Source organism: Equus asinus, chromosome 25 (assembly GCF_041296235.1).
Source record: "Equus asinus isolate D_3611 breed Donkey chromosome 25, EquAss-T2T_v2, whole genome shotgun sequence".
Taxonomy (NCBI): Eukaryota; Metazoa; Chordata; class Mammalia; order Perissodactyla; family Equidae; genus Equus; species Equus asinus.
This window is the reverse complement of record NC_091814.1, coordinates 31,980,084-31,992,757: the sequence shown is the minus strand read 5'-3', so window position 1 is coordinate 31,992,757 and position 12,674 is coordinate 31,980,084. Positions and strand designations below refer to the sequence as shown.

At 41.5% G+C, this 12,674-nt stretch overlaps 2 protein-coding genes across 3 annotated transcripts in view; one reads left to right on the top strand and one right to left on the bottom strand.

Moving 5' to 3' along the window:
- HSD11B1 (hydroxysteroid 11-beta dehydrogenase 1) overlaps positions 1-12,674 on the bottom strand; it is a 44,584-nt gene that overhangs the window by 8,610 nt on the left and 23,300 nt on the right. The gene's annotated exons all lie outside the window — the stretch shown is intronic.
- The window catches only part of LAMB3 (laminin subunit beta 3), a 103,669-nt gene continuing 94,016 nt past the window's right edge, over positions 3,022-12,674 (top strand). Inside the window, exon 1 of the mRNA XM_070497127.1 lies at positions 3,022-3,223. The gene's annotated coding sequence lies outside the window, so the exon portion shown is untranslated. The remainder of the gene's footprint in view (positions 3,224-12,674) is intronic.

Here is a 12,674-nt window from a genome sequence, read left to right as displayed (position 1 = left end):
TTTTTTTTTTTCTGCTTTATCTCCCCAACCCCCCACCCCATACACAGTTGTATATCCTAGTTTCAGGTCCTTCTAGTTGTGGGACGTGGGATGCTGCCTCAACGTGGCCTGACAAGCAATGCCATGTCCGTGCCCAGGATCCGAATCCTGGGCCGACGAAGTGGGGCGTGCGAACTTAACCACTTGGCCACGGAGCCGGCCCCCTCTAGTGAATTTTTCATTTCCAGTATTGTATTCTTCATTTCTGATTGGTTCTTTTTTATATTTTCCAGTTATTTGTTGATGTTCTCATTGTATTCATCCATTCTTCTCCCAAGATCAGTGAGCATCCTTATGACTTTTTGTTTGAACTCTTTGTCAGGTAGATTGTTTGTTTCTGTTTCATTTAGTTCTTTTTCTGGGGTTTTGTCCTGTTCCCTTGCTTGGAATGTATTCCTTTGCCTCCTCATTTTGCCTCTTTCTCTATGCTTATATCTATGTATTAGTTGGGTCAGCTATGTCTCCTGATCTTGGAGAAGTGGCCTTATGTAAGAGATGCCTTATGAGGCCCACCAGTGTGCTTCCCTCTCATCACCAGTTCCAAATGTTCCAGGAGTGACCTCTGTGTGGGCTATGTGTGTACTTCTGTTGTGGCAGGGTTTCTCTTGTTGCAGGTGCTCAAGGAGGCAAAGCTGTCTTCCTATCTGGCTGGTTGTAATACTTAGCTGCATGTGGCTACTATGGACCCTTCAGTCACTTTATCAGGTTTGGGGAGCCCAAGCACAATTGGCTGCAAGGTCTAATAGCACATTCCTGTTGCAGTTTTTCTGTTAAGTGAGTATGACCCCAGCGTGGCTGTTTGCTAGGCTCAGGGGCTTACAATTGCTGTTGGCCTCTGGCCTGCAAGGCTGTTGTCAGCTCTTTCAGGATTGCAGCTGAGTGGGGCTGGCTCCATGCACAGGAGCACCCAACTGCTTTGGGCTTTGGAAAGTAGAGCTGATTCCCTATGTGGCTGTTTGAGAAGCACAAGTCTTTTGCTGCGGATAAGCCCCACAGCCCACAGGTCCACACACACTGTCAACACAGTCCTGAACTGTGTGCATGTCCTGACCCCCTGAAGCAAACCCAGTAAACCCATTTGCCCCACTGCAGAGGCCCCCCAACTCCACCAACACTCCACACACTCTACCCATTCCTCATGCATACCCTACCCCACAGAGGTGGACACATCTTCCTGCCTGCAGAGGATCCAGGCACCCTACCTATATAAGCCCACAAGTTGCCTGAGTGCTTGCTGTTGAGTGGGACCAGTTGCTAGGGCAGGCTGCCTGGCCTGGCTGAGCTAGATTAAATTGGTCCTCTAGTGGGTGGGGCAGACCCTGGGCTAACAGGCCAGGGGAAGAAGTCCAGCGGTGTCCACCAGTGTCTGTGTCAGCACACCTGTACTAGGTCACAATAATGGCTGCTGCCAAAGTCTCAGTCCCTGAAGAGGTCTCACCTCTCACTGAGATGTGCCCAGAGCCTATCAGGTGAGTCTCTTTTCAAGAAAGGACTGTGCACCTTTCTTTCTGATAATTTTAGATTACTTTCCAAAATGGGTGAATTTGTGCATGGACCCTTTAACAGCAGGCCTTTTTCAGCTTATGTCTGATAGCTTTTCTAGGGATATTCCCCATTGTAGTTAATAGCCAGCAAAGCCAGATATTATGAGACTCATCTCAGTTGTGCTGAGTCTGAAGGATGCTTACAGTGGTAATGCTCCCCTGCTCAGGTCCCCTCCTCTTCCAGGGATGGCTGTGTACCTTAGGATTAAGATAGCTTTTTTTCTCTCCAGAAAGGAATTTCTGCCTCTTCCAACTCAATCAGGAGTGTCCCTTGTTGCAGGGGTTCTTTTTATCCAGTTTTCAATTCTCTCTCATGGGTAATTGTTCCAAGAATAGTTGTAAATTAGCTCTGTCTGTGGGAGAGGTGAGTTCAGAGTCTGCCTATGCTGCCATCTTGACACCAACCCCTTTTTTTTCTTCATTTTTCTTTTCCTCCGTAGCTTTTTGGAGTTTGGAATTGTAGATAAAGGACTGTGAACCAGTCTAGGCTCACTAAAGCCAAGCTGGAACATATCAAAAAGTAGAAAAAAGAGAAAAGAAGAGAGAAAATTCTCCTAGGTTCTCATTATTCTGAAACAACCTTGGTGCATCTCATTAAAGTCTGTTTTCCACTCATAGGACTATTCTTAAACATTTTCCCACATAGCACTAATTAGTTTGTGTGAGGGAACCTCTGCATTCTGCTCTATGTAACATATATTTAGAAGTTTTAGAAAGCCAAAAAAAAAAAAAGGGCAAAGCCTGTCTAAAAACCCAGATTTTTATTTTTTTAAAAGATTCTGAGTTAAGTAGCCCTAGTCAAAATGGAATAAATAATATGTAGCAGGATGTTAAAATTTGACTTGTTTTGCTTTAGTTTCAGCTGAGGTTCAAAAGCTGAGAACATAGTAATTGGCAAATGCCTCCATATCCTGAAGGGAGGCTCCAGACTGCCTGTGCACCTATGTAGGATGTGGTAACACAAACAAACAAAAACTTCGCAAAAACAAAAATGAGTTTCCAACACGTAGATCCTCAACTATCCCAAGCTGAAGGTGAAGAGACCAGAGGATGGTAGTTAGGGCAAGGAAATGAGCAGTGTCCCAGTGGTCTTCCAAGAAGAAGGGGTGGGGGCTTCTCCTCAAGTCAATCCTTGTGTGAGGAACTTCAAGGGCACCTCATGGAGAGATTGTTCCAGGAGTTTGAGGGGCATCAAGGACTGGAGTTTGACCCAAACTGAGAGGTTCTGGTTATGGGCAAGGCCACTGCAGTGTTAGTGCAAATGGTGTCATCCAAAAGGGAACTCTGTCTCTGGGGGGCCTGAAATCCAGCCCGCACTATGTTCAACACTCTATAGGCCTTGTCCTAGGGCTTGTCTCTTCCTTCTCCCCCAAAGTCATTTCCAATCCTGCCCCAAAGGACAGCCTGAAGTGATGAATATAATTGCCTGTATTCCCAGGGCCTGAGGGACGTAACATAAGCAACTGTTGCCCAAGTCACAGGAAGAACTACCAATATTTCAGCAGGGGCCTCCAGAGAATCCATGGAAGCACCTAATGCAAGAGTCAAATGTGGGCATCCACCCATCCCAGAGAGCATGAGCTTTGAACATGCACCATGGCCAGAGGAGACCAATGCTGTGTTAGCTGGGTGCCAGCCAGGTAAGAATTTCCTATCCTGATCTACCATATGATCCAGCTATCCCACTGCTGGGTATTCATCCAAAGAACTTGAAAACACAAAGGCATAAAGATACTTGCACCCCTATGTTCATTGCAGCATTATACACAATAGCTAAGACTTGGAAGCAACCTAGGTGCCCATCAAGGGACGAATGGATAACGAAGATGTGGTATTTATACACAATGGACTACTACTCAGCCATAAGAAATGATGAAATCCGGCCATTTGTGACAACATGGATGGACCTTGAGGGTATTATGCTGAGTGAAATAAGTCAGAGGGAGAAAGTCAGATACCATACGATTTCACTCATAAGTAGAAGATAAAAACAAACACATAGCATTGGAGATTGGATTGGTGGTTACCATAGGGGAAGCGGGGAGGGGGGAGGGCAAAAGGGGTGATTAGGCTCACATGTGAGGGGATGGACTATAATTAGTTTTCGGCTGGTGAACATGATGTAATCTCCACAGAATTCGAAGTATATTATGATGTACATCTGAAAATAAACAAATGAATGGAAAAAACAAAACAAAACACAAAAAGACTTTCCTATCCTGAACTTCTCTTCTTCCCTGCGTTTTCCTCTTTCTTTTACACAAGAGAGGCTACAGAGAGCCAGGTGAGTGAGGAGGAGATGAAGAAGGGGAGGAAAGGCTGAACACATCCCTCTTTCTTATGCCTGGTTTCCTACCACAGCAGGTTTGAGCTTGATGCGGAGAGGAAGCTTTAGTTAGTTAGATTACATGTGACTAGACATCTTAATTACTGAAGTGAGCCCTTTCTTGAGACTGGAAGCAGCCAGAGAATCTTTTATTATCCTAGAGTGTTGCCATCTGCTCTAGATGGCATCCAAGTGCAGGGAAGAGCTCACCCATAGAATAGGTCTGAAGGAAGAAATAAAGTTGTTTTCTGGTTGCACCCTGCAAGATCCGCTTGTTCAACTACCAGTTAACAAATATGCCATAGTATGAGCTTAATTAAACCAAATGAATAAATAAAGAAATGGGCTGTTTTCATATGCATGAAACAGTCATGAAAGTGAAGGGATTAGGAGCCTGAGTGCTTGTGCTCAAGGTCAAGTTTTGGTTTATGTGGGGGGAATGGAAGTATCACGGCAGAATACATATATAGCAGCTAGAATTCTCTACTGGGAAGTTTTAGACCACAAAGAAACAGAGCTATGGTACCCATATTATCTGAAGCAAAATATGAGACATGGAGTCTGACAAATAAGAGCGCAGACTTGGTGATAAATGGGACAGACGGTTTGTAATTAGCTCTGTTCCAGAAACGCTGAGACTTAACCATTGCAGAAACAGCAAGAGGCAGAGGGCTGGCAGGTTAGCTGTGTGCCAGAGCTTGTTAGCTGAGCAGAAGAGGTCAAAAGCAGGCCTCAGTGCTTTTGTTCATCCATTCCACGCCCTCTAGCCCCAACTGCCTTGCTGAGATTTTAAAATTGTTTCCATTTCAAAGGAAGATTTTAAACTGCTTTAATTGAGAGCTCAGAAAGAAAGTACAGGATTGAAAAGCTTCATTCCTGCCTGCATGCCTTCAGACTTTCAGAGTGACCCCAGGCAAATGCGCCATAACTTCCATTAAGCGTGCCCCAACTTGAGCTTCACCAGGCCACCACGGCCTCGAGGCTGGGAACTCATCCTGGATCCTGCCCCCCTTTTTCAGCTCTTCCTAAAAATCTTTTTTCAGTCAGGACCCTCATGGTCTAAACTCTTTAGTTGTTTGACTGGAGTCAAGTTCTAAAGATAAACCCATCTTCTACTCTAGGCTTTGGAGAACCTGAGGTGTTGTCATAAGTATTGAGACAACTCACATCCGACGATAATTGAAGCAAGGGGAATGGATGGGATTGCCCAGGGAAAGTATGTTGAGTGAAAAGAGAAGAGGGTTTAGGATGGAAAGAATCCCAAGGAATCCAACAAAAAGATTGGGAAGATGAAAAATCCTGAGAAGGGGCAGTCAGAGCAGCTGGAGGAAACCCAGGGGAGTGTTTTGGCCGAAGACAAGGGAGGAGAGTATGGTGTTGAAATAGCACAAAATGCTGCAGAGATAAGTCAGATAAAACTGCTTACTAAATTTCAGAAGCTGATTTTGGCAAGAGTGTTTCTGTGCACGTATGGGGTCTATGACACGTGATTCCTCCTGTTGTCTCAGAGCGTCAGCACAGCTCCCAAGGCAAGAATAGATTCTAAGAACCCCCACAGTTAAAGGGTGGGCCCAAACCAGTTCTGCCAGCATTACCTAATCATTCACATCCATCCAGCCTAAATAGTGCTTGCAGAAGGGAGAGTTGTCTGTCTGTTGATCCACCAAAGGGCAGGGGCAGCATTTGCACTCCCTTCACCTTAGCCACAGGAGAGCAACTTCAAGAGGATTATTTGGAGACCTTTGCAACTGTCCCCTGGAATTTAGGGGTTGGTATTTGATTCACATTTGAAAGTCTAAAGGCAAAAGGCAGGGCTGGAACTGCCCTAGCTTGAGAGCGAAGCTGAGTGAATGGTGGGATCAAATATATCCACGAGCGGCAGGCTTCCCAGAGACCAAATGTGGATCCTGTGGAGGGGGACTGGCCTGGGGTCATCTGCCCAGGGATGGTGGGTGGACTGGGTCAAGAGGGCTGGGCTGATGGAAGCCCTGGAGCTGAGGAGGCAGCTGCAAGGAGTGAGCTAGAGGAAGCACTGTTCATGCCAAGGGTGTCTCCTTCAGGGGATCTCCAGGGAACCCGTGAAAAGTCCCAGAAAATCCACCCTCACCTCCTCCAAGTCACTAGACACCTAGGATGGGGATTTTTTTTCTTTGAAATAATTTCAAAGTACTGAAAGAATAGTACAAGTGACCTCCTCCCACCCCCGCCTTCCTGAATTATTTGAGAGGAATTCCTATAATTGAGATAATTGCTGACCTGCTGTCACATTGCTCCTGAATACGTTAGCATGCATTTCCTACACATAGGGACATTCTCCCACATAACTGTCAAAATGAAGAAGGTGCTTTATTCATTTCCTAGACCTGCCATAATAAATTACTACCAGCTGGGTGACTTAAGACAAGAGAAATTTATTTTCTCACAGTTCTGAAGACCAGAAGTCTGAAAGGAAGGTGTTGGCAGGGCTGCACTCCCTGAAAAGGCTCTAGGACAGAGAGAATCCTCCATTGCCGTTTCCAGCTTCTAGTGGCTGTCAGCATTCCTCATGGCTACACCACTGCAAACTCCTCTTATCTTCACATGGCCTTCTCCTCGTCTCCTCTGTCTCTGTCTTCTTTTCTGTCTCTTATAACGACACTTGTCATTGGATTTAGGGCCCACCCAGATAGTCCTGGAGGATCTCATTGCAAGATCCTTAACCCAACTATACCTGCAAAGACCCTGTTTCCTAATAAAGTCACATACACGGGTTCAGGGAGTTAGGATGTAGACATATCTTTTTGAGGGCCACCATTCAACCTACTACATTAACAGTGCTATATCCTTGCCATCTAATTCACAGACCCCATTCAAGTTTTGCCATTTGTCTCAATAATATCATATATAGCAAAAGATCTAATCAAGGATTTCATGTTGCATTTAGTTGTCATGACTTTTCAGCTTCCTTCAAGCTGGAACATTCCCCAGTGTTTCCTCAACTTTCATGACCTTGACACTGTTGAAGAGTACTAGCAATAATTTTGTACACGGTGATATGCTGGAGTTGGCTCATACTGAAGCGTGACAACAGACTGTTCGATTTTCATGAATTTTGCAAGCAAATTGATGTCATGTTGATATGGCCATCATGAGATTATTTATGCCACAGAAATGTTACAAATCAGATTTTCTATTTTCCCCTTCTGGAGGACTAGTTGTTAAAGATTTACCAGCACACTGCGGATGAATGTCCCTTAGTTTGGAGTTTTCTGATGTTTCCTCATGATTTGATTCAGGCAATGCATTTTTGGCAGGATCACAGAAGTAATTGTCTTCTCTTCACTGTGCATCCCATCAGTGATACATGATTTCAATTTATTCCATTCGCAGTGATGTTAATTAGCTTTGATCATTTGATTCTGTCAGGTCTCTCCACTGTAAAATTATTCTTTTTTCCCTTGTAATAATTAAGTATTTTATAGAATGGTACTTTTTTTTTGACTGTCTTAACCATTTCTAAGTGTACAGTTCAACGACATTAAGGACATTCTGATTGTCGTGCAACCATCACCACCATGCATCTCCAGAGCCCTTTTCATCTTGCAAAACTGAAACTCTATACCCATTAGCAATAACTCCCCATTCTCCTCTCTCTCCAGCTTCTGGCAACCACCATTCTACTTTCTATCTCTGTGATTTGATATACTAAGTGTCTCCTATAAGTGTAATCATACAGTATTTGTCTTTTTGTGACTGGTTTATTTTACTTAGAACAATGTCCTCAAGGTTTATCCATATCGTAGCATGTGTCAGAATTTCCTTTCTTTTTAAGGCTGAATTGTCTGTGTGTGTGTGTGTGTATGTGTGTGTGTGTGTATGTGTGTATATATATATGTACACCACATTTTACTTATCCATTTATCTGTTGATGGACACTTGGGTTGCTTCCACATTTTAGCTATTGTGAATAATGCTGCTATGAACATGGGGGTGCAAATATCTCTTTGAGATTCTGCTTTCAATTCTTTTGAGTATATACCCTGGAATGGAATTTCTGGATTACATGGTAATTCTATTTTTAATTCTTTGAGGAACCTCCATACTACTTTCCACAGCAGCTGCATCATTTTACATTCCCACCAACAGTGTGCAAGGGTTCCAATTTCTCCACATCCTTGCCAACACTTGTTATTTTCTGGGTTTTTTTGATAAAGGCCATCCAAACAGTTGTGAGGTGATATCTCCTTGTGATTTTGGTTTGCATTTCTCTGATAATTAGTGGTGTTGAGCATCTTTTCATGTATTTGTTGGCCATTTGTGTGTCTTCTTTGGAGAAATATCTATTCAAGTCCTTGGCTCATTTTTGAATTGGGTTGTTTGTCTTTTGCTGTTGAGTGCAGTGGTACTTCGAGACTATGTAAATATTGTGTTTCTTATTAAACTTTTACCCACTAAGTTTAGCATCCATTGATGCTCTCTGGGTGAATTATTACTATGATGGTTGCCAAATGGTGATTTTTCTAATTTCATCATTCCTTCCATATTTATCATTTGGCGTTCCACTTCATGGAAAAACCTCCTCTTCTCATTTATTCATTCGTGTACTTATTTATGTCATTATGGAATCTCATTGTACAAAATGGTTTACAATCTGTCATTATCATTATTTATTTGAATGTCCCAGTGATCCCAGATTTGGCTAGTGAAAGCCCCTTAGGGTTTCTGTGTCCTAGTAACATGTCCCTATTATTCTTTGAGCAATTCTTTACTTAATGGCACAACAAGATTTTCAGCTTCATCTTCTATCTTTCCTGCCACCGCTCTGGACTCAATAATTTCTCCAAGAAGTCTTGGTTCCTTTTAGTGGAGAATGATATTTAGAAACCAAGCCCCGGGTGCTAAGTGTGCTCCCAGATCCTCTCAGTGGGCAGTTAGGGAATATATGCACACATACATAGATACAGACATCTGTATTTCTATATCTATCCATGTACATTAAAAACTGTTGATTTGTACCGACACCTCTGATTCCAATTCAACATCACAAGGGTTCATTTGAATTTTCTTCCTTTTCGTATTTGTAACATTGACAGTGAGAACCTAGCTTCCATTATCCTCAACATACATTACTTATTTGATTAATGCCCCCTGAATGTGATTATTCTTCAGTTGCTTCTGTGCCCTCTGTGTGGATGCCCTTCTCCTCTCACCTGGGCTCTGATTCCCTGTGCCAGGCCACACGGATGCCCTCTTCACTCCACATCGGGCTGCCCCATTGTAGCCCTATTTGCAGATGCCCTCTTCACCTTTCTTAGTTCTGACACTTCATGCCAGGTGCCACATAGACACCCCCCAGGCCCATTTGAGCTCTGACACTTCACACCAGGCTACCATTACTGCCCTTGTGTGGACCTCCTTCTCATCTCAGTCTTGATATCCTAATTCAAGCTGCCACTCCTGCTCCCTGACACAAACCTGTCCCATCAAGTTTGAGAACTCGCGCTGACAGAAGCAACATTTAAGGAAGATTATCCAAGTGACTCAGACACGTCTACCATTGCCTACCCTGCTTCTAACCTAATTCTGCCCTCCCTGTGGCCTTTCTGATTAGACATGGGTCAATGATTGTACCTCTCTAGGCTGGTGATCATGAATGGCTTGGGGGATTGACTTGTAAAATTCAGCTGAGCCAGTAAGATACCTCTTCTTGGGGGGAGCTTGGAATTGGGAGATTGAAAGACTAAGAGAGTTGGCAATGGGGCAGAAGTCAAAACTGTATTGAGAGTTGTTATGCTGAGAGACGGACTGTGGCAGCCAGGTCGAACTGTGTACCAAATGAAGCAGAGGCTAATAGAGAAGAAAGAGGAGCAGATGTACTGAGGGAAGCAGGTATGGCATGACCATGCTATCTCCGGGAGATCCTGGGGTGGTCTTATTTCCTGGTGGCTTCTCAGCTGCAATTCCCATAAGGCCAGCTGTCTCCCCAGGGATGGACTGAGACAGATGTGAGCCAGTGATTTGGCACTCCTTCAAAATGATGTTCTTCAAATATTGTTCAACATTTATTTAGAGAGCACAAGAAAGAATAATTTTCTAATGCTAGGAATAAAGGATTTACTATATGCACTTATTACATGGGAGTTCCTGAACCAGATAACTTCTTGGAAAAACATTAAATAATTTAAAGCCCATATAATAAAATCGACTATGCTGGTAGATTAATTGGATTCTGACTTTCAGTTGACTGTGATGGCTGACTTCAGGCGTATGTTAGTTGACTATTTTTAGCATTAGTAGCTTTGCTTGTAGGTTCATAGACACGTTGAAAAAAATCCTAGATAAACATTCTTGTACATATATCTGTGATTGGACTGATGATTACTCCTTGATAGATTCTTAGCATTATATTTTCTGGGTGAAATGATGGGAACACTTTTAAGGCTATATGTATCATATTGCCAGATTGCTTTAGATAAAAAGAAAAATGAAGGACTAGACTTGTGAAAACCAGTTAATGAATTAAAAAACCACACTCTTTCCCACCAGGAGTATATGAAGGTGCCCATCTCACACCTACTTTGTGGAGTTAAAGAAGTTTTCAATAATTGACATTTTTGTAGGCAAACAAAAAAAAACAAACCCCCCACCCCAAAACAACAGAAAACTCACCCTCATCTCCACTATGGTATTTAGTAATTTGTATTGGGTATTTTATTAGTTTTCATCATTTGAAATTTTTTGTTTACTTGTGAGATTGAGTCCAATCTCTGTCCTCCTGAAGTAAGCAATCCAGAGAGGAGAAATATTTCATTTTTGGTTACCATATAGAACTCTATCCCTTACTTTTCTTTTAAAAAATTATTCTAATAAAATTCATACCATGGTCGTTGTACAATAAGCAGTTCTGCAATGTGTAAAATGAAGGGTAAAAGCCTTTTTCTTTAAACACTGTTGAGTTCATACTATATATACTGTTCTTTAAATTACTTTTCCTTTAAACATATGATTTTTATAGTCAGTATGTATAAAAATATATACAGTTCAACATCCACAAATCAATCAATGTGATACACCATATTAACAAAATGAGGAACAAAAACCACATGACCATCTTAATAGATGCTGAGAAAGCATTTGACAAGATCCAACAATCATTTGTGATAAAAGCTCTCAATAAAATGGGTATAGAAGGAAAGTACTTCAACATAATAAAGACCATATATGACAAACCCACAGCCGACATCATACTCAATGGGGAAAAAACAAAAGCCATCCCTCTGAGAACAGGAACAAGACAAGGGTGCCCACTCTTGCCACTCCTATTCAACACAGCACTGGAGCTTTTGGCCAGAGTAATTAGGAAAGAAAAAGAAATAAAAGGAATCCAAAAAGGCAATGAAGAAGTGAAACTCTTCTGTTTGCAGATGACATGATTTTATATATAGAAAACCCTAAAAAATCCATTGGAAAGCTATTAGAAATAATCAACAATTACAGCAAAGTTGCAGGGTACAAAATCAACTTACAAAAATTGGTTGCATTTCTATACTGTAATAATGAACTAACAGAAAGAGAACTCAAGAACACAATCTCATTCACAATTGCAACAAAAAGAATAAAATATCTTTAAATAAATTTAACCAAGGAAGTGAAAGACCTATACAATGAAAACTACAAGACTTTACTGAAAGAAATAGATGACGACATAAAGAAATGGAAAGACATTCCATGCACATGGACTGGAAGAATAAACATAGTTCAAATGTCCATACTACCTAAAGCAATCTACAGATTCAATAGAATCCCAATGACATTCTTCACGGAAATAGAACAAAGAACTCTAAAATTCATATGGGGCAACAAAAGACCCTGAATTGATAAACCAATCCTGAGAAGAAAGAACAAAGCTGGAGGCATCATAATCTGTGACTTCAAAATATACTACAAAGCTATAGTCACCAAAACAGCATGCTACTGGTACAAAAACAGGCACACAGATCAATGGAACAGAATTGAAAGCCCAGAAATAAAACTACACATCTATGGACAGCTAATCTTTGACAAAGGAGCTAAGAACATACAATGGAGAAAGGAAAGTCTCTTCAATAAACGGTCTTGGGAAAACTTGACAACTGCATGTAAAAGAATGAAAGTAGACCATTCTCTTATGCCATTGACAAAAATAAACGCAAAATGGATCAAAGACTTGAAGGTAAGATCTGAAACCATAAAACTTCTAGAAGAAAATATAGGTGGTACACTGTTTGACATCAGTCTTAAAAGGATCTTTTTGAACACCATCTCTTCTTGGACAAAGGAAACAAAAGAATATATAAATATATAAATATAAATATATAAAATATATAAACAAAAGAATATATAAAAAGAATATAAACAAGTGGGACTTCATCAGACTAAAGAGATTCTACAAGGCAAGGGAAACCAGAGTTGAAACGAAAAGGCAACCCACTAACTGGGAAAAAACATTTTCAAATCATATATCTGACATGGGGTTAATATCCATAATATATGAAGAACTCACACAAATCAACAACAAAAAAATCAAACAACACAATCAAGAAATGGGAAAAGGATATGAACAGACATTTCTCCAAAGAAGATATACAGATGGCCAATAGGCACATGAAAAGATGGTCAACATCACTGATCATCAGGGAAATGCAAATCAAAGCGACACTAAGATATCACCTTACACCCAATAGAATGGCTATAATAACTAAGACAAAAAATAACAAATGTTGGAGAAGTTGTGGAGAAAAAAGAAC